We start from the raw sequence: 19,226 nt of genomic DNA, 5'->3' as shown, positions 1-19,226 counted from the left end.
TGTCCTACAGCATGATTAAATGCATGTGTGTTATGAGACATTTAGATAGCAGGATCTGCAGTTCTCTCTGAATATGATAGAACACAGCACAGCAGCCAGGCTTCTCCTAGCATTCCCATGAGGACTTAGAATAAGATATACACCCTGCAGAGGGGAACATAGGAAAAAATACAGTATACAAGACATATAATGCCCAGAAATAGAGTTTTGTCTCATTTACATACACAACAGCTCATTCTGAAAACCTACTTGAAAGGTTAGCTACACATTAAGGTCAGACTCATTTATACATTTGATTAAGATGTTGGATAAGTATAAAAATAGTAAATCTCCACGTACACTTTAGAAAGCTGGCGACCAATGACCCGTTCAGCCAACAGCTATCCCTCCCATCTCCCTCATTAAAATGTAGAGTGGGCTTGGCAGAGCATACATGTGTTTTCAATGAGGAGACGGTAAAAGTCACTGCTAGACCTCTCTGGCAGTGGCTTATCTCCACAGGAACAAAATATAAGGCGTGTTGAAATCCAACATTCCCACAACTTCTATCCCCGGGCATCTGTTGTCAGAAGAGTATATTGTACCCCTCATACACATTACATAGTTAACAAGGCCTGATCTTGCTAAAAATAGTGGTTTCAGGTAACATTTTTGTACTGCGTATGGGCATCTCAGGCAAATGCATATTCAGGTAACACCTAAAAATCCTAACATACAATACGCTACTATCACGTAATCCAAGGACTATCTGACCTTCTGGAAATAGCTCCCGGATAAAAGTGAAATACTATAGTAGATGTCATTGAATGACTGTGATTGGTTAACCCAGCGCCGGCTTTCATTGGCTGACGCCGCGCTGAGTTAACCAATCAGAATATTAGCTTGCTGGAGGAGGGAGTAACAGCCTGCAGCAGCGCCACAGACCACTGGTAAGACGACACGCCAGCGATGGGTGAGTATAGACTTTCCCCCTGAGCCTTAGCTTGCGAGTTTTTTGACTTGCAAGCAGGCTCGTACCCCGAATTTTTGCTCGTAAATCAGAGCAAAAATTTGTGAGAGAGCCTGCTCGCAAGTCAAAAAAGGCTAAGGGACTCGTAACCCAAGGTACCACTGTATATGATACATCCTGTATATAGTGATATGGAGCATGCTGGTGTATCCTGGGTATCTCCTGCATATAATTATATATGCACAGCTGGTATAAGTTATATATCCCTGCAAGACAGTGTCATATGGGTTGACACACAGAGGTAGTTTCATGGAGATTGTAATTTTGCTGCAAGAAAATTGTGTCAAAATTGCGTTGCACATCGCAGAAAGATAGGGCATGCCGCAATTGTTTATTCTCACATCATCGCATCAGTGAAAACATCGCAAATGTAAAGGAAACCATTGAAAATCATTGGTTTCGTAATTCTATATTTTCACTCACTCTCGTATCGCGTGAAAATCTTGCGGTTTTATCGCCTGCGTGAAACCAGCGATAGGCTGTTGACACAAACCTCTATCATGTAATTATTCCAGTCAACCATGCAATAATTCTCTGTTCGTATTCGCACCATTTTAGAGAGAATGTTTCCCAGCACTAAGCGTAAAATGAAACAAAGAACAGTAACTAAATCAAAACGTGAGTTTGAAAGCCATTTCCTATTACGGAGACCAATTTGCTGCTTACAATTCCCAGTGTTACATTTCCAAAAGATCCTGGAATAGAACTAGAGCTTCATACGATGGCTTTTTTTTTTTTTTTGAAGAACTTGTCATTTGGAAGGATTCCTTTTCTTGAAATAGGCGCGCTGTTTTCTCTTCAATTCTTGAACAAGTGGTGACAGTTAACACACAAGTACCCATAATGAACAGGCAGTCCTTCAAAGATTGAGCGACTCCTGTTTACACTGAGCAAAAAATTGCTTGCTAGTAACTGTGTTTCAGAGAACTGAAATGAAGCAACTAATAAGCACTCAGCCATTTCTTGCTCAGTGCCCGTATTGGACATGCTGGAGAGGCCCCTGACAACAGAGCGGCCAGTAATGTGCAGTAAGAATACCCTGCTGGATGTCTTCCGACATCAGAAGCTGTACAGCCTTCAATCAGAATGCGTTTAGACGTCAGACAGTGGATTGGAAAGGGTTAAAGGGGTTTTCTAAGAACCATAAACATTGATGGTAGTAGAGGAACACAGGCTATTTAAAAAAAAAACCTCTATACTCACCTGCATGCCGCGCTGCTCCCCTGCCACTGCTGTCATGCTCTGGTTTCTTTACATTGGCTACAGCGGTGACATGCGGTGTTTACCCACGTGACAGCTACAGCTGATGGAAAGCCAGCAGGGATGTCATTAGTGGCATCCCATAAGCATGCCTCAGGGTATCTACATTAAAGGCCTACGTGACAAGTTTACGGGATGTTACCAGGCCAGCTGGCCAGGACACATCACCTGTTAGATGCCACAGCGCTGGACTGTCAAAACAGCAGTCCGGTGCTGTGGTGAGTATATTTCTTTTACATAGCTTTGGGCATGGGAGCCCAACACTACGTAAAAGAAATAACTCTGTAAACCCCTTTAACAGACCATAATGTGTGATGTGATGGGGTTAATCTTAATTGAGCCCAGTGTCACCATCCACCTGGCTGTTTGCCTGCCTGACCCTTTTTAAACTTCTCAGTGTGTTGCTTCTGATCTGATGAAGGCGCCATTTCAGCACAAAAACGTGTCATCAATAAATCATCTCCATATCACCTTGCTACAGACACAACTCACCCTGCAGCATCCTGAATCTCCTGTTTTTTCCTCCTTTCTATTTTGGATACCTTCCATTCTCAGGAAAGGCAGCAGTAGAAATACGCCCATTGTCAAATTTGTGCCTGCTGTAGCACAACTCATCCAGGTGGCAGCACTCTTTATGTTTGCAGCACATATACTTTTTCACTGATTTCCACATTTGTTTTTTCATAGTGATCTGCATCTTGGTTTCAGAAACAGACAAAAAATATAGAATCAGATGTAAATCCTGTGTATCACATCTTAAATCCAAGCTAGAGGCAGTACAACAGGGTACTAGAGCCTCCGTGCCACACTGTATCACATCTTGTACCCAAGCTAGAGGCGGTACAACAGGGTACTAGAGCCTCCATGCCCACCTGTATCACATCTTGTATCCAAGCTAGAGGCAGTACAACAGGGTACTAGAGCTTCCATGCCCACCCATATCACATCTTGTACCCAAGCTAGAGGCGGTACACCAGGGTGCTAGAGCCTCCATGCCTGCCCATATCACATCTTACATCCAAGCTAGAGGCAGTACAACAGGGTACTAGAGCCGTCATGTCTGCCAGTATCACATCTTGTATCTAAGCTAGAGGTGATACAACAGGGTACTAGAGCTTCCATGCCAACCCGTATCACATCTTGTATCCAAGCTAGAGGTGGTACAACAGGGCACTAGAGCCTCCATGCCCGCCCGTATCACATCTTGTATCCAAGTTAGAGTTGGTACAAAAGGGCACTAGAGCCTCCATGCCCGCCCGTATCACATCTTGTATCCAAGCTAGAGGTGGTACAACAGGGTACTAGAGCCTCCATGCCCAACCGTATCACATCTTGTATCGAAGCTAGAGGCGGTACAACAGGGTACTAGAGCCTCCATGCCCACCCATATCACATCTTGTACCCAAGCTAGAGGCGGTACAACAGGATACTAGAGCCTCCATGCCTGCCCAAATCACATCTTACATCCAAGCTAGAGGCAGTACAACAGGGTACTAGAGCCTGTATCAGATTTTGTATGAAAGCTAGAGGCTGCACAACAGGGTACCAGAGCCGCCATGCCTGCCTGTATCACATCTTGTATCCAAGCTAGAGGCGGTACAACAGGATACTAGAGCCTCCCTCCAAGTGGTCAGTTTTCTGCAATAAATGATCCTTTTGCTCTGATATTGTAATCACTCACTTATATTAACATTACAATCACACAGAGAAAGTTTCATTCCATTCGACAACTCTTCCTAGGGGGGGAGATTTTTTTGACAATGAGTGTATATTGTTCAGCTATAGGCGAGTGGTTAAAGCACGCAACTGTATTGTTGGGCTGTGTGTTATCTGTGTATTCCACAGACTGCACATACCCCCATTACAGCCTAGGAGACTATTCACATGCGCAGCCATGTGCCTTCAGTCTAAGGTCGATTTCACACATCTGTCAAAATCGTGTGAGATTTGTGTTTTGAGATGTTGCCACTCACACGAATTGCGCAAAATACGCACACAAGAAAAATTGCAGCATGTTTTATCTTGACGCATATTATGTGCGCCTACATGCTAAGATAATGTATGGCGATTGGCGACACGCAGCAGGTATGCAATAACATTGCATACTTGCTGCGTGCCACTTGCGTCTTTCATTGTTGGCATGCAGCAAATTATGGCCGTCTGAGCTGACTATAGAATGTATTGATTTGAAAATATAAAATGTTGATGCGGACATTTATGCATCAAAGACCTTAGTCACAAAGTGGTTAATGAATGTATTTGGGTATGAATATGTGTGCATGATGTTTGCTTGTGCATATGCATGTGTGACTGATAAGTGTATTCTTTATGTGTGTATCTCTGGCGCCTCTTTCTACACTTATGGAACACACATTAAAGGGGTTGTCCCGCGCCGAAACGGGTTTTTTTTTTTTTTCAACCCCCCCCCCCCCCCCCGTTCGGCGCGAGACAACCCCGATGCAGGGGTTAAAAATGAACACCGGACAGCGCTTACCTGAATCCCCGCGCTCCGGTGACTTCTTACTTACCCGGTGAAGATGGCCGCCGGCATCTTCTCCCTCCGTGGACCGCAGGGCTTCTGTGCGGTCCATTGCCGATTCCAGCCTCCTGATTGGCTGGAATCGGCACGTGACGGGGCGGAGCTACACGGAGCTACACGGAGCCCCATTGAGAAGATAAGAAGACCCGGACTGCGCAAGCGCGTCTAATTTGGCCATTAGACGGCAACCATGGAGACGAGGACGCCAGCAACGGAACAGGTAAGTAAATAACTTTTGATAACTTCTGTATGGCTCATAATTAATGCACAATGTACACTACAAAGTGCATTAATATGGCCATACAGAAGTGTATAGACCCACTTGCTGCCACGGGACAACCCCTTTAAGTAATCCTCACTTCTCTGCAGGACTCAGGCTTCTGCTGCTATCACATACAGAGCCCTGCAGTGCAGAGAACGAACACCACTGGTGCAAGATCTGTGGCTACAGAAGTGATGCAAGTGATCAACTATGTAAGCAGCCACCACAATATTTATGTTTTAGACTTTTACTTGGAATTTTACAATTTTGAAACAGTTGATCTCATTTTCTTCATGTACAACCACCATCCGTGATATTACTGGACTGCTGGCTTCATACCATTAACAACCCACCAAATGGCGAAAGTTCTGTATTAGAAGTGTAGAAATGCAGGGTTCAGGGATACATTTTTCTTGAAAAACCCATATTACCTCTATTTTTTTGAATACAGCTTCTGTGTATCTGCATGTTCACAAACCTTGTGTCCACAGACCTTGCAGTCATGTATTACAGAACAGGAGGCAGTTGAGTAATAGAGATGAGCGAGCACCAAAATGCTCAGGTGCTCGTTACTCGAGACGAACTTTTCGCGATGCTCGAGGATTCGTTTCGAGTAACGAACCCCATTGAACTCAATGGGCGACTCGAGCATTTTTGTATATCGCCGATGCTCGCTAAGGTTTTCATTTGTGAAAATCTGGGCAATTCAAGAAAGTGATGGGAACGACACAGCAACGGATAGGGCAGGCGAGGGGCTACATGTTGGGCTGCATCTCAAGTTCCCAGGTCCCACTATTAAGCCACAATAGCGGTAAGAGTGGGCCCCCCCTCCCACCAAAGTGTCCCTGCGCAGCCTTCAGCTGCCCTCATGCCACACGCTGGCCTCATAGCCACACCACCCTCATGTCTATTTATAAGTGCGTCTGCCATGGGGAGGAACCGCAGGCACACACTGCAGAGGGTTGGCACGGCCAGGTAGCGACCCTCTTTAAAAGGGGCGGGGTGATAGCCCATAATGCTGTACAGAAGCAATGAGAAATCCAATTCTGTGCCACCTCCATCAGGAGCTGCAAACGTGGGCATAGCAATGGGGAACCCATGTGCCACACACTATTCATTCTGTCAAGGTGTCTGCATGCCCCAGTCAGACCGGGGTTTTTTACAAATAGTCACAGGCAGGTACAACTCCGCAATGGGAATTCCGTGTGCACCCACAGCATGGGTGGCTCCCTGGAACCCACCGGCTGGACATAAATGTATCCCTGAGGTAACGTCCGATTAAATGCAGGTGGTCTTCGGCCCACACTGCATGCCCTAGTCAGACTGCGGTTCTTTAGAAGTGGACACATGGAGTTACAACTCTGTGTGGATCGACAGCATGGGTGGGTCCCAGGAATCACCGGCGGTACATAAATATATCCCATTGCATTGCCCAACACAGCTGAGGTAATGTCATGTTTAATGCAGGTGGGCTTCGGCCCACACTGCATGCCCCAGTCTGACCGGGGTTCTTTAGAAGTGGACACATGGAGCTACAACTCCGTGTGGACCGACAGCATGGGTGGGTCCCAGGAAGCCACCGGCGGTATATAAATTTATCCCATTGCATTGCCCATCACAGCTGAGGTAACGTCAGGTTTAATGCAGGTGGGCTTCGGCCCACACTGCATGCCCCAGTCAGACTGGGGTTCTTTAGAAGTGGACACATGAAGTTACAACTCCGTGCGGACCCACAGCATGGGTGGCTCCCTGGAACCCACCGGCGGTACATAAATATATCCCATTGCAGTGCCCATCACAGCTGAGGTAACGACCGATTAAATGCAGGTGGGCTTCGGCCCACACTGCATGCCCCAGTCTGACCGGGGTTCTTTAGAAGTGGACACATGGAGCTACAACTCCGTGTGGACCAACAGCATGGGTGGGTCCCAGGAAGCCACCTGCGGTACATAAATATATCCCATTGCAGTGCCCATCACAGCTGAGGTAACATCAGCTTTAATGCAGGTGGGATAAAAATTGCCACTAGCGCTGTCGGATGGGAATTTTACCATCAGTTTGTCCGCCAAGGTCCTGTGGTATAGCATCACTCTCGAACCCCTTTCCTCTTCGGGTATGAGAGTGGAAAGGTTCTCCTTATACCGTGGGTCGAGCAGTGTGTACACCCAGCAATCCGTAGTGGCCAGAATGCGTGTAACGCGAGGGTCACGACAAAGGCATCCTAACATGAAGTCAGCCATGTGTGCCAGGGTACCTGTACGCAACACATGGCTGTCCTCACTCGGAAGATCACTTTCAGGATCCTCCTCCTCCTCAGGCCATACACGCTGAAAGGATGACAGGCAAGCAGCATGGGCACCCTCAGCAGTGGGCCAAGCTGTCTCTTCCCCCTCCTCCTCATGCTCCTCCTCCTCAACGCGCTGAGATATAGACATGAGGGTGCTCTGACTATCCAGCGACATACTGTCTTGCCCCACCTCCGTTTCTGAGCGCAAAGCGTCTGCCTTTATGCTTTGCAGGGAACTTCTCAAGAGGCATAGCAGAGGAATGGTGACGCTAATGATTGCAGCATCGCCGCTCACCATCTGGGTAGACTCCTCAAAGTTTCCAAGGACCTGGCAGATGTCTGCCAACCAGGCCCACTCTTCTGTAAAGAATTGAGGAGGCTGACTCCCACTACGCCGCCCATGTTGGAGTTGGTATTCCACTATAGCTCTACACTGCTCATAGAGCCTGGCCAACATGTGGAGCGTAGAGTTCCACCGTGTGGGCACGTCGCACAGCAGTCGGTGCACTGGCAGATTAAACCGATGTTGCAGGGTCCGCAGGGTGGTAGCGTCCGTCTTGGACTTGCGGAAATGTGCGCTGAGCCGGCGCACCTTTCTGAGCAGGTCTGACAAGCGTGGGTAGCTTTTCAGAAAGCGCTGAACCACCAAATTAAAGACGTGGGCCAGGCATGGCACGTGCGTGAGGCTGCCGAGCTGCAGAGCCGCCACCAGCTTACGGCCGTTGTCACACACGACCATGCCCGGTTGGAGGCTCAGCGGCGAAAGCCAGCGGTCGGTCTGCTCTGTCAGACCCTGCAGCAGGTCGTGGGCCGTGTGCCTCTTCTCTCCTAAGCTGAGTAGTTTCAGCACGGCCTGCTGACGCTTGGCCACCGCTGTGCTGCCACGCTGCGCGACACCGACTGCTGGCGACGTGCTGCTGCTGACACATCTTGATTGCGAGACAGAGGTTGCGTAGGAGGAGGAGGTTGGTTTAGTGGAGGAAGCATACACCGCCGCAGATACCAGCACCGAGCTGGGGCCCGCAATTCTGGGGGTGGGTAGGACAAGAGCGATCCCAGGCTCTGACTCGGTCCCAGCCTCCACTAAATTCACCCAATGTGCCGTCAGGGAGATATAGTGGCCCTGCCCGCCTGTGCTTGTCCACGTGTCCGTTGTTAAGTGGACCTTGGCAGTAACCGCGTTGGTGAGGGCGCGTACAATGTTGCGGGAGATGTGGTCATGCAGGGCTGGGACGGCACATCGGGAAAAGTAGTGGCGACTGGGAACCGAGTGTTTTTGAAAGTCTCCGTTTCCACAAGCCTATACGGCAGCATCTCCAAGCTGATCAATTTGGCTATGTGCACGTTTAACGCTTGAGCGTGCAGGTGCGTGGCTGCATACTTGCGCTTGCGCTCAAACACTTGCGCTAGCGACGGATGGACGGTGCACTGAGAGACATTGCTGGATGGGGCCGAGGACAGCGGGGGTGAGGGTGTGGGTGCAGGCCGGGAGACGGTCGTGCCTGTGTCCTGAGAGGGTGGTTGGATCTCAGTGGCAGGTTGCGGCACAGGGGGAGAGGCAGTGGTGCAAACCGGAGGCGGTGAACGGCCTTCGTCCCACCTTGTGGGGTGCTTGGCCATCATATGCCTGCGCATGCTGGTGGTGGTGAGGCTGGTGGTGGTGGCTCCACGGCTGATCTTGGCGCTACAAACCTTGCACACCACAGTTCGTCGGTCGTCTGCACTCTCAGTGAAAAACTGCCAGACCTTAGAGCACCTCGGCCTCTGCAGGGTGGCATGGCACGAGGGGGCGCTTTGGGAAACAGTTGGTGGATTATTCGGTCTGGCCCTGCCTCTACCCCTGGCCACCGCACTGCCTCTTCCAACCTGCCCTGCTGCTGCACTTGCCTCCCCCTCTGAAGACCTGTCCTCAGTAGGCGTAGCAAACCAGGTGGGGTCAGTCACCTCATCGTCCTGCTGCTCTTCCTCCGAATCCTCTGTGCGCTCCTCCCTCAGACTTACTGCAATTACTACTACCTGAGTGATAGACAACTGTGTCTCATCGTCGTCGTCCTCCTCACCCACTGAAAGCTCTTGAGACAGTTGCCGGAAGTCCCCAGCCTCATCCCCCGGACCCCGGGAACTTTCCAAAGGTTGGGCATCGGTCACGACAAACTCCTCCGGTGGGAGAGGAACCATTGCTGCCCATTCTGGGCAGGGGCCCGAGAACAGTTCCTGGGAGTCTGTCTGCTCCTCAGAATGTGTCATTGTAATGGAGTGAGGAGGCTGGGAGGAAGGAGGAGCAGCAGTCAGAGGATTCAGAGTTGCAGCAGTGGACGGCGTAGAACTCTGGATGGTCGATAGATTGCTGGATGCACTTTCTGCCATTCACGACAGGACCTGCTCACACTGCTCATTTTCTAATAAAGGTCTACCGCGTGGACCCATTAATTGTGAGATTAATCTGGGGATGCCAGAAACGTGCCTCTCTCCTAATCCCGCAGCAGTCGGCTGCTATACACCTGGATCAGGAGCTCGGTCTGTGCCCACACCCTAACTTGGGCCTCCGCGTCCTCGCCCGCGTCCACGTCCTCTAGGCCTACCCCTACCCCCCAGCATGGTGTATTACCAGTAGTGCAGAAACAGAACGCTGTAATTAAATGTGCCGCTTATTGGCCTGTGGTTGGAGGCTGACTTCGCTTACGGAACGCACAGCAGAGCCAGGAAAGAATTTTGCGCAAGCCTGTAGTGAGACGTAGGTGCGTATGACTGAGCTAGTGGAATTCACAGCGCAGAAGCAGTCAAGTGTCCAAAGGCCACTAGTAGGCCTTAAGTATTTTGCTTCTATTTTTTTAAAGGCTGAGCTGAGACAGCAGACTGATACTGTAGGCAGCGTATATATGTATACTGTTTCCCTCTGGACGGGATGACGGCGGTGATGTAACGGGCAATGCAGAGCCAGGAAAGAATTTTGTGCACGTCTGCTGTAACACTTAGCTGCGTAATAATTAGGACTACTACCCCCATCAGAGACGCAGTACACTCAAGACGATCACAGGCAGCCCAAAGATAGTATTTTTCCCAAATTTGTTTGAAAAAGCCCACTGCCTATATAGACAGTATATCTCTTTCCCTGCCTCACCAGTACTGGCCCTATACTATGTACAAGGACTGCAGACTGTTTTCCTCTGGATGGGATGACGGAGGTGATGTAACGGGCAACGCAGAGCCAGGAAAGAATTTTGCGCACACCTGCTGTAACACTTAGCTGCGTAATAATTAGGACTACTACCCCCAGCAGAGACGCAGTACACTCAAGACGATCACAGGCAGCCCAAAGATAGTATTTTTCCCAAATTTGTTTGAAAAAGCCCACTGCCTATATAGACAGTATATCTCTTTCCCTGCCTCACCAGTACTGGCCCTATACTATGTACAAGGACTGCAGACTGTTTTCCTCTGGATGGGATGACGGAGGTGATGTAACGGGCAACACAGAGCCAGGAAAGAATTTTGCGCACACCTGCTGTAACACTTAGCTGCGTAATAATTAGGACTACTACCCCCAGCAGAGACGCAGTACACTCAAGACGATCACAGGCAGCCCAAAGATAGTATTTTTCCCAAATTTGTTTGAAAAAGCCCACTGCCTATATAGACAGTATATCTCTTTCCCTGCCTCACCAGTACTGGCCCTATACTATGTACAAGGACTGCAGACTGAGGACGCAATGCTCTGCACGCCCGATATACAAAAAAAAAAAAAAAAAGTGCAACACTGCTCACAGCAGCCTTAACAGTACTGCACACGGTCAGATGTGGCCCTAAGAAGGACCGTTGGGGTTCTTCAAGCCTAAAATAACTCCTAACGCTCTCCCTATAGCAGCAGCACCAGCAGCAGCACTGTCCCTGATCTATGTCAGAATGCATCTGTGGTGAGCCGCGGGCGGGGCAGATTTAAATACTCGGGTGACACCTGATCTCGCCAGCCACTCACTGCAGGGGGGTGGTATAGGGCTTGAACGTCGCAGGGGGAAGTTGTAATGCCTTCCCTGTCTTTCTATTGGCCAGAAAAGCGCGCTAATGTCTCAGAGATGAAAGTGAAAGTAACTCGAACATCGCATGGTGCTCGTCTCGAGTAACGAGCATCTCGAACACCCTAATACTCGAACGAGTATCAAGCTCGGACGAGTACGTTCGCTCATCTCTATTGAGTAACACAGGGTTAAAGGATCAGACTACACAGGGCTTATGCTACTCCGTAACCAAGAAACAAATGCATCTACATAGGAGCTGTATACAGAAAATGATAGTTTGGTTTTTAAAAAAAATGTCTATTTGCAACATTTTTTAACTAAAGATGCAGTGAAGCAATAAAAAATGGTTGCAAAAGTGCGCATAACCCTTAAAGGGGTTCAGTCATTAGAAAAAAAATTCTATACTTACCTATTCCTCCCCAATCAGTCTTCTTACCACATCTTCTCCTCACTGAACTTCTCCTGGCTCCACTAGTCCTCCGTATCACCTCACCTGAAGCCGTCCGGATCCTCTTCTTCCTGTGACGTTACGTACATTCCCTACTGTCTCCTTCCTGCAGGTCAATGTACGCTACTGCCTAGCAGGGAATGCTGAATCCTATACCGGGCCATTGCTGGGACTGTGAATGCACGCTGTCTCGCAGTAATAGTATAGGAACACTCGCGACGAGACAGTGTGCATGCGTGGCCTCAGCAATAGCCTGGGATAGGATTTGGCATTTCGCGCTAGGCAGGAAGCAGAATGCCGAGAATGGATGCTACATCACAGGAAGAAGAGGATCTGGCAGGCTAGAGGTGACGTGACCTGGGGGACTGGAGGAGCCAGGAGAAGGTCGTCGAGGAGAAGATTTGGTAAGTAGACTGCCTGGGGAGGGGAAAAAAATAAAAAAAATTTCTAATGACAGAACCCCTTTAACCCTTTCCAATTCAATTTTGGATTCAGGGTTTCCTAAAAGGCTTTCTCTTTTTGCTGTTATACAATGGTGCCATCTGCTGGCTAAAGCCAGTGTGTGTGTGCCAGAGAGGCTCCGACAGCGGAGTGGCTGGCAATAGACGGTAAGAATACCCTGTCGGACGTCTTCTGACATTGGAGTTGTACAAGCCTCAAACATAATGTAGGAAGACGTCAGACAGTGGATTAAAAAGGGTTAAGGAACTATAGAAACCCTAATGCAGCCAAGGCGTTCCCCACTCTTATAACCAGAGAAGTTCACATGCTTACAGTAGCCAAGTGTGTTCCTTGGAAAGGAGGAGAAGAAGCTATCACAAGTCTACATTAATAAATATATGTAGCAGAGCAGAATTTTCTCTTTGTCCAGTATGATAACGTAATGCATGAAAGTTTTTAGGGTATTATATAAATAGCTGGAAAGCTGCCTAAAATAACAGAAATAGCTCCATCCCTGCTGATTATATGTTGTCCCCAGCTCTGGAGGGCAGCTACTAATCGTGGGTTACCACGATGACCTCGCTATGGACGGCACATTGGTCATAAGAAGTGCAGTTGTCCAACCATTTAGGCATTCCCAGGAAAAACTGTTCAGGATAACTTATGCTATAGCAAGAGCCAAGTGACAAATTTAGCGCTGCTGTTAGATCTCTGTATGACACGCTGTCTGGACTTTTACTATAAATCAAGGAAAAATCTTCTTCCTGCCAAGACTAAAAAGTGTCTGAGAGCGGTGATTGGTGGTACTGTTGAGCTTGTATTTAGTCCCTGTCAGTTTCACACTAATGGAAGCAACAAAGTCAGAGACACTCATAGTCATAATATGTAGATAAAGGACACATTAACGGTATAATGTTAACATACAGATTACACTGAAGCAACTGTTTCAATTAACTAGTATGAGCTCCAAGTGTGGAGTCTGAAAGGGACTACATATACTAACTCAGTCTCCCGAACACTCCCCATGTGCTCTAGTGCGCGGCTCATAACCCTCCAACTCACCAAAAAAGAAGATCTTATAACCGACTCCCCCGGTACAGGATGTAACTCGGAATCAGTACATAATAAGTAAATGTGATGTATGCACACTGACTCCATCTGTTCAATCAAGGGTATAGCTCTGGAGCACCATATAATATAGAATATTCTATAACTCACTACATATGTAGTATATGTACACAGTGACTTCACTAGCAGAATCATGAGTGCAGCTCTGGAGTGTAATATAGGATGTAATACAGCATCAGTACAGGATAAGTGAGACATAATAAGAAGATTGTACATTTCCGTTATCTGGGCACGCATAGGACACTGAAAGCCTCACCTAAAAATGATGCTGCAGACTGCGTTATTTTTCTATAAGGCTGGATTCACACGGGGCGGATTTGCCACGGAAATTCCGTGCGGAATTTCGCCGCGGCAAATCCGCATGCGGACGCTAATCCCGGGATTAGCCAGCCATGTGGACAAGATTTCTCAGAAATCTCGTCCACATGGGACAGCAAATCCGCTGCGGCTGAGCTGGCAGAAGCCGCCGCTGCGGCGCGGATTTGCCAACTGCAGCATGTCCATTTTTTTTTCCACTCTATGGAAGCGTCGGCCGCAGCAGCAGAGCGAGTGGCCCGGCCGCTTCAAAGCTGCAGCGGGTTTGCAGCAGCGGTTCTCCCGGCGGAAATCTCACGTTTTTTCACTGTGGCCAAACCGCGAGATTTCCGCCGAGAATCCGCCCTGTGAGAACCCAGCCTAAGAAATAAAAATGGAAACCTGATGGAATGGAATCAAGTCTTTCCGTTTACTTTCCATTTTTTTGAAGCCCCATTGAAATCAGTGGGGAAAAATATGGGTCAGTTTTTTCCAAATTTATTTAGGTTTCTCTCCTCCAAAAACTGAGCAGAGAGAAGGAAACCCTGAACTGAGCCCTAATGAAGGTGTGAAAGCAGCCTTAAGGACACCCACTTTGGATTTTTCTCTTTGCAATGCGACAGCGATGATTATGAAACCAGTGATTTTCAATGGTTTCATACCCATTTACGATGTTTCAGCAGAGCTTCACATCGCAGAGAAGAAATCTGCGATATCACTCAGTGTTTTCAATAGGGCCAACGGTAGCAGCACTAGCCCCATTAAAAACATAGGGAGAATATTGCGGACTTCTGCCACAGCTGTCACAGCTGTGGCAGAAGTCCAGGATGCTATTCCATTGCTTTCAATGGGGTCGGCATCTGGCCCCATTGAAAGCAGTGGTTTTGTGGCAACCTCCGCAGCATGATTTTTGGGGAAGGCCTTGAAATATAAGCCCTGTCCTGAAAATCATCCCTAGCTGGTTAAAAAAAAAAAATAATCTTTACTCACCTCTCCAGCTGGCTCCCCTGCACTGCTGTCCAGTACTTTCAGCAGGCGGGGATTTAAAAATCCCCGCCTCCTGAAAGGGCTGTGCTGATTGGCTGAGCGCTCAATTACAGGTAGCGCTTAGCTATTCATTGATGAAAAATCCCCGCCTTCTGAAAGGGCTGTGCTGATTGGCTGAGCGCTCAGCCAATTACAGGTAGCGCTTAGCTATTCATTGATGATGCGATGAGTTTTTAGCTTTACAAAGTCCTATTGTCTTTCTCATGAGAAAATTGCAGCAAAATCGCGCAAGAAAAACTCACAAGACAATTGCAAGCGCCAGCAATGTTTTTGCAAAAAAAAAACCCTGCTGATGCTCAAAACTCGCAGGAACAAAAATGTCATTTTGCTGCGATTTTCTCACGGCAAAATCTCGATCGCCAGTGTGAAGTAGCCCTTAGGGTGGTTTAACATGGGCTATAAAGGTGCCCAATTTTCGTGTGATGCGAGAGTGAGGAAAAATGCTGAATCATGAAACCAATGATTTCCGTGGTTTCCTTCACACCAGCGATGTTGCAAGAAAGAAAAATTGCGGCATGCGCTATCTCTCTGCATTTTAATCTCCCATGTTTCCGTATGAAGCCTCCTTTTTATCGCATCGCAAAGCAGATGTGATTTTTATGTGATGCGTTTTTAACATTGGAAACTCCTATTGTCTTTCTCGCAAGAAAATCACGACAAAATTGTGCAAGAAAAACGCATGAGACAATCGCAAGTATCAGTGATGTTTTCACAAGAAAAAGCATTGCTGACATGATTTGGCCACAATTTTCTCGAGGCAAAATCTCGATCGCCAGTGTGAAGGAGCCCTTAAGGTGGTTTCACACAGTCGATCCAAATTGCACAATTTTCACGTGATGCGTGGTTAGGTAAAAACGCAGAATTATGAAACCAATGATTTTCAATGGTTTCTTTGACATTTGCAATGTTGCGAGAGAAAGAAATTATGGCAAGCCCTATCTTTCTGCAATTTGCGTTTTTTTTTTCTTTTTTATCGCCCATGGTTTCCTATGGAGCCTCCTTTTTATCACATCGCAAAACACGAACTTGCGATTTTCATGCAATGCAGTGTGTTTTTAAAATTAGAAAGTCCTATTAACTTATGCTCTAAAAAAATCACACGATCCTATTGCGTGCGGCAGCGATGCAAGATTATTCTCAGGAAAAAACATAACTGACGCTCAAAAATCTCGCGGCAAAATTACGATCATGCATGTGAAACTACCTTTAGGCTAACTTCACACGGCGAATGCGATACACAGCCCGATATCGCACTCGTCAACATGCGATTTCCAGCAGATAAATTCGGTAAGTCTGCCTGCAGTCCTATGTAATACCACAGGTAACTTAGTGATATTTGGATGAGTTGTGCCAAACTGACAAACTCATCACTGCTATAACTAACAAGGCTCAGCTCTGCTTAATCAATGTAATACAGTACTTGAGCATAGACCTTTACCAGAGAATGAATGTGGCAGATCACTCTGATGATGGATATGGTGGGATAATGTGAGAATTAGGCCTCCTTCCCATGAGCGTGACGGGGTCCGCCGCGTAATATTACGCAGTGAAGCCCGTCACGGCGCCCCCCAGAGCCCCTATACTTACCTGCAGGAGATAGCGTGAAATCGCTTCCCCGCCCACCGCCGCCGCGTCACCGCCCGTCACCGCCCACCGCCGCCGCGTCACCGGCCGTGTCACGTGCACGGCCGGCCGTGTCACGTGACGCGGCCGGCCGCGTCATATGGCGTCATATGACGCGCGGCGGTGGGCGGGAAAGCGTTTTTTGACGCTATCTCCCGCTGGTTACAGCGGGAGATAGCGTGAACGGACGGCTTCCATTGACTGCAATGGAAGCCGTCAGTGCGTACAGCCCGTCCTCACCCGCAGAAAATAGAGCATGCTGCGGGTGAGGACGGGAGAAATCGCGGTGCGTAATTCCGCGGTGGAATTACGCATAGTGAGCATTGTGCTATTAGGTTCAATAGAACCTAATAGCTGCGGGCAACGCAGCGGATTTTCGCCGCGAATTACGCGGCGGAAATCCGTTCGTGGGAAGGAGGCCTTAGGGTGAATACCCACTTGCATTTTTCTTGCGCGTTTTTTTCACATGATTGTCAATGGTGCTTTGCAATTTTTGTGTGATGCGTTTTTAACATTAGAAAGTCTCATTGACAATCGCGTGAAAAAACGCGCAAGAAAAACGCAAGTGTGCAGGAGCCCTTAGTAAGAAATAAAATCATCACACAAAGCTACAAGAAAATGTCCAAAATATCAAGAAAATACTCAAAAGTGTTGCAATCTACCGGTATAAGCACTATTAACTAAGTTATGGTACTTGTAGGACAGGAACTGTGTAGGACAGGAACTTCTACTTAGCCGACTCCCTGTTCCCTTGTTGTCCGCCCAGAAAGACTGCCCTCCCGTCCCATAGAGAACAGTGGTAGTGCAAGTGTAAGAGAGTCACGCTCACAGACCAACCTCCCACTTTAGCCGCCTGCAGACGGCCGGGTCGGATCCGGCTGCGAGAATTCACCTGCTCCTGCGGTTCCGGCTCTTTGATGTGCCAGCTGCCGGACAGCCCGCGCATGCGCAGACCGGAGCCGGCGGCCGGGGAGTGACAATTCTGTGTGGGTCTCGCAGAAATAGAACATGCCGTGATTTGTTTTCTGCGTGTGATTTCGCGCTGACAAATCGCGTCCATCTGCATAGGATTGCGTTTTCTAACGCAATTCTATGGCAGCCTCCACAGGCGGAAATTCTGCGAGAAATCCTGCGCGGAATTTCCACCTGTGTGCAGGGGGCCTTTCAGGGTTAAGGCAGGTTTCCTTTAGGCTGGGCTCACATAACCACATGGTAATCCACTGCGTAGAAATCGCAGTGTTTTACCGGTGTGTATTCTCACGTTTTTGCCTGCGTATGCCCACGCAGATACAGCATATTTTATGCGCGCTGTCCTGCTCTGGCTTCCGCTTCTTCTTTTTTTTTTTAAATTTCCCTCGCTTGTCTCCTAGCAACATGCATAAAAAAAATGCCGCATACACGCAATGTGTTTTGAACGCACGCATAGAGAACAACACGGCTGTTAATACACAGTAAAATAGAACACGCTGCGTTATTTTTAACGCACGTAATATGCCCAATAAATACTCACAATACATATACGCAAGTGTGAGCAGAGCAATGAAAATGTACTTTCATTGACGCCATTCACAGTGTATTATGCGTGCGTACATTGTGTGCGTAATATGCAATGCAAATACCTGCGTGTGAGCCCTTAAAATGTTTTCTTTTCTTGCCTTTGAAGCCAAGTTCTAAGTTTCACTACAAGATTGTTGCACCCACTGCAAATAGTACAAATGCATAGAGATGTAATAGAGTTAGGTTTGCTATTTGGTACAGCACATAATAAATAATAATACTAAAAGTACACAAGACTGCATGGAAACCTTCTGCATTAACCTAAGATCCCAGTACCAAGTCAGCCCCCTCCCCAGCATTACATGACAAGTGGAGAACGGAAGCTCTGCTCCAGTACATGTTCGTAAATGGCTATGAGATGCTCACAGCTCTTCTGCGCTCTGATATATAGTCAAGGTTTCCTGCCCATCATTGTTGCTATGAATCAATCACGTAGCCCCTGTAAATCTGTCGACTTTACCTTGGGGATAGTAAGATGTGTAGAGTCTGTTCCTGTGATTGACTGCAGACCGATGCCTCTTTGCTCTGAGTGTTTCCGAAGCCAACATCTGGGCAAAGTGTTCAGTCTTTTTTAACACACCCACAGCTGTATGAGAGGAGGGATCACAGAGGCTTTCACAGTATACAGAACTCAAGTACCTCTCAGAATTTAACAAATCAGATGCTGGTTGGAGCTAAACAGATCAAACCTTGAAGGGACAGTCCTCCTGTTTTATGGATTAAAGGGGTATTGCAGCAAATGAACCACACAGACAGGAGGGGGCTAAAATACTTTTCAATGTTTTATTCCAGCAGGATGTAACCCTAGGGTTGCTAGGAATGTTAGGCCACCTGCAGGTTCCTGAATACAGGATTCCCGCAGCGGAGCTCGACCAGGTGCTGGACGGTGACCCCAGCTTACCGCTCCAGCGTCTTCTTCTCTGCTTCGGATGTGCCAGCCGGCACACGCGCGGTAGAGAGGGCGCCACACCATCTCTATGGCGATGACACGGCTCCTGCAGCCATTCTGCAATGATGATTGCTGAATGGCCATGGGACGGACGGCTTCCACTGACTTCAATGGAAGCCAGCCATGCGTAGCCCGCACAAAATTGCAGCATGCTGCTATTCCACACCCCACACCCCACCCGCGAGTGGAAAATCGCAATCGATTTCCGTTCGTGGGCAGGAAATCGCGATTTGCCATAGCATGCTATGGGCTGGATTCGCTGCAGAATCCGGGGGCTCCAGATTTAGCAATGCAAATCCGCCCGTGTGCAGGAGGCCTTAGTTATTAAACAGAAAGATCATATGGATTGCAGTTCGGCTTATGTAA

At 48.0% G+C, this 19,226-nt stretch overlaps 1 protein-coding gene across 3 annotated transcripts in view; it reads right to left on the bottom strand.

Annotated features, from left to right (window-relative positions):
- LOC136632822 (B2 bradykinin receptor-like) overlaps positions 1-18,453 on the bottom strand; it is a 36,703-nt gene extending 18,250 nt beyond the window's left edge. The window contains exons 1-2 of one of the 3 annotated variants that reach the window (XM_066608040.1): positions 18,372-18,451; positions 17,974-18,054 (exon numbers count right to left, since the gene is read on the bottom strand). The gene's annotated coding sequence lies outside the window, so the exon portion shown is untranslated. Of the gene's footprint in view, positions 1-17,973; positions 18,055-18,371 lie in introns of all 3 variants that reach the window. The other 2 variants (XM_066608037.1, XM_066608038.1) reach the window with 2 other exon arrangements.
- Between the last annotated feature and the right edge of the window lie 773 nt (positions 18,454-19,226).

The sequence above is a fragment of the Eleutherodactylus coqui genome, chromosome 6, assembly GCF_035609145.1.
Source record: "Eleutherodactylus coqui strain aEleCoq1 chromosome 6, aEleCoq1.hap1, whole genome shotgun sequence".
Lineage (NCBI taxonomy): Eukaryota > Metazoa > Chordata > Amphibia > Anura > Eleutherodactylidae > Eleutherodactylus > Eleutherodactylus coqui.
The sequence above is the reverse complement of the archived record's forward strand: the minus strand, read 5'-3'. Positions and strand labels throughout refer to the sequence as shown.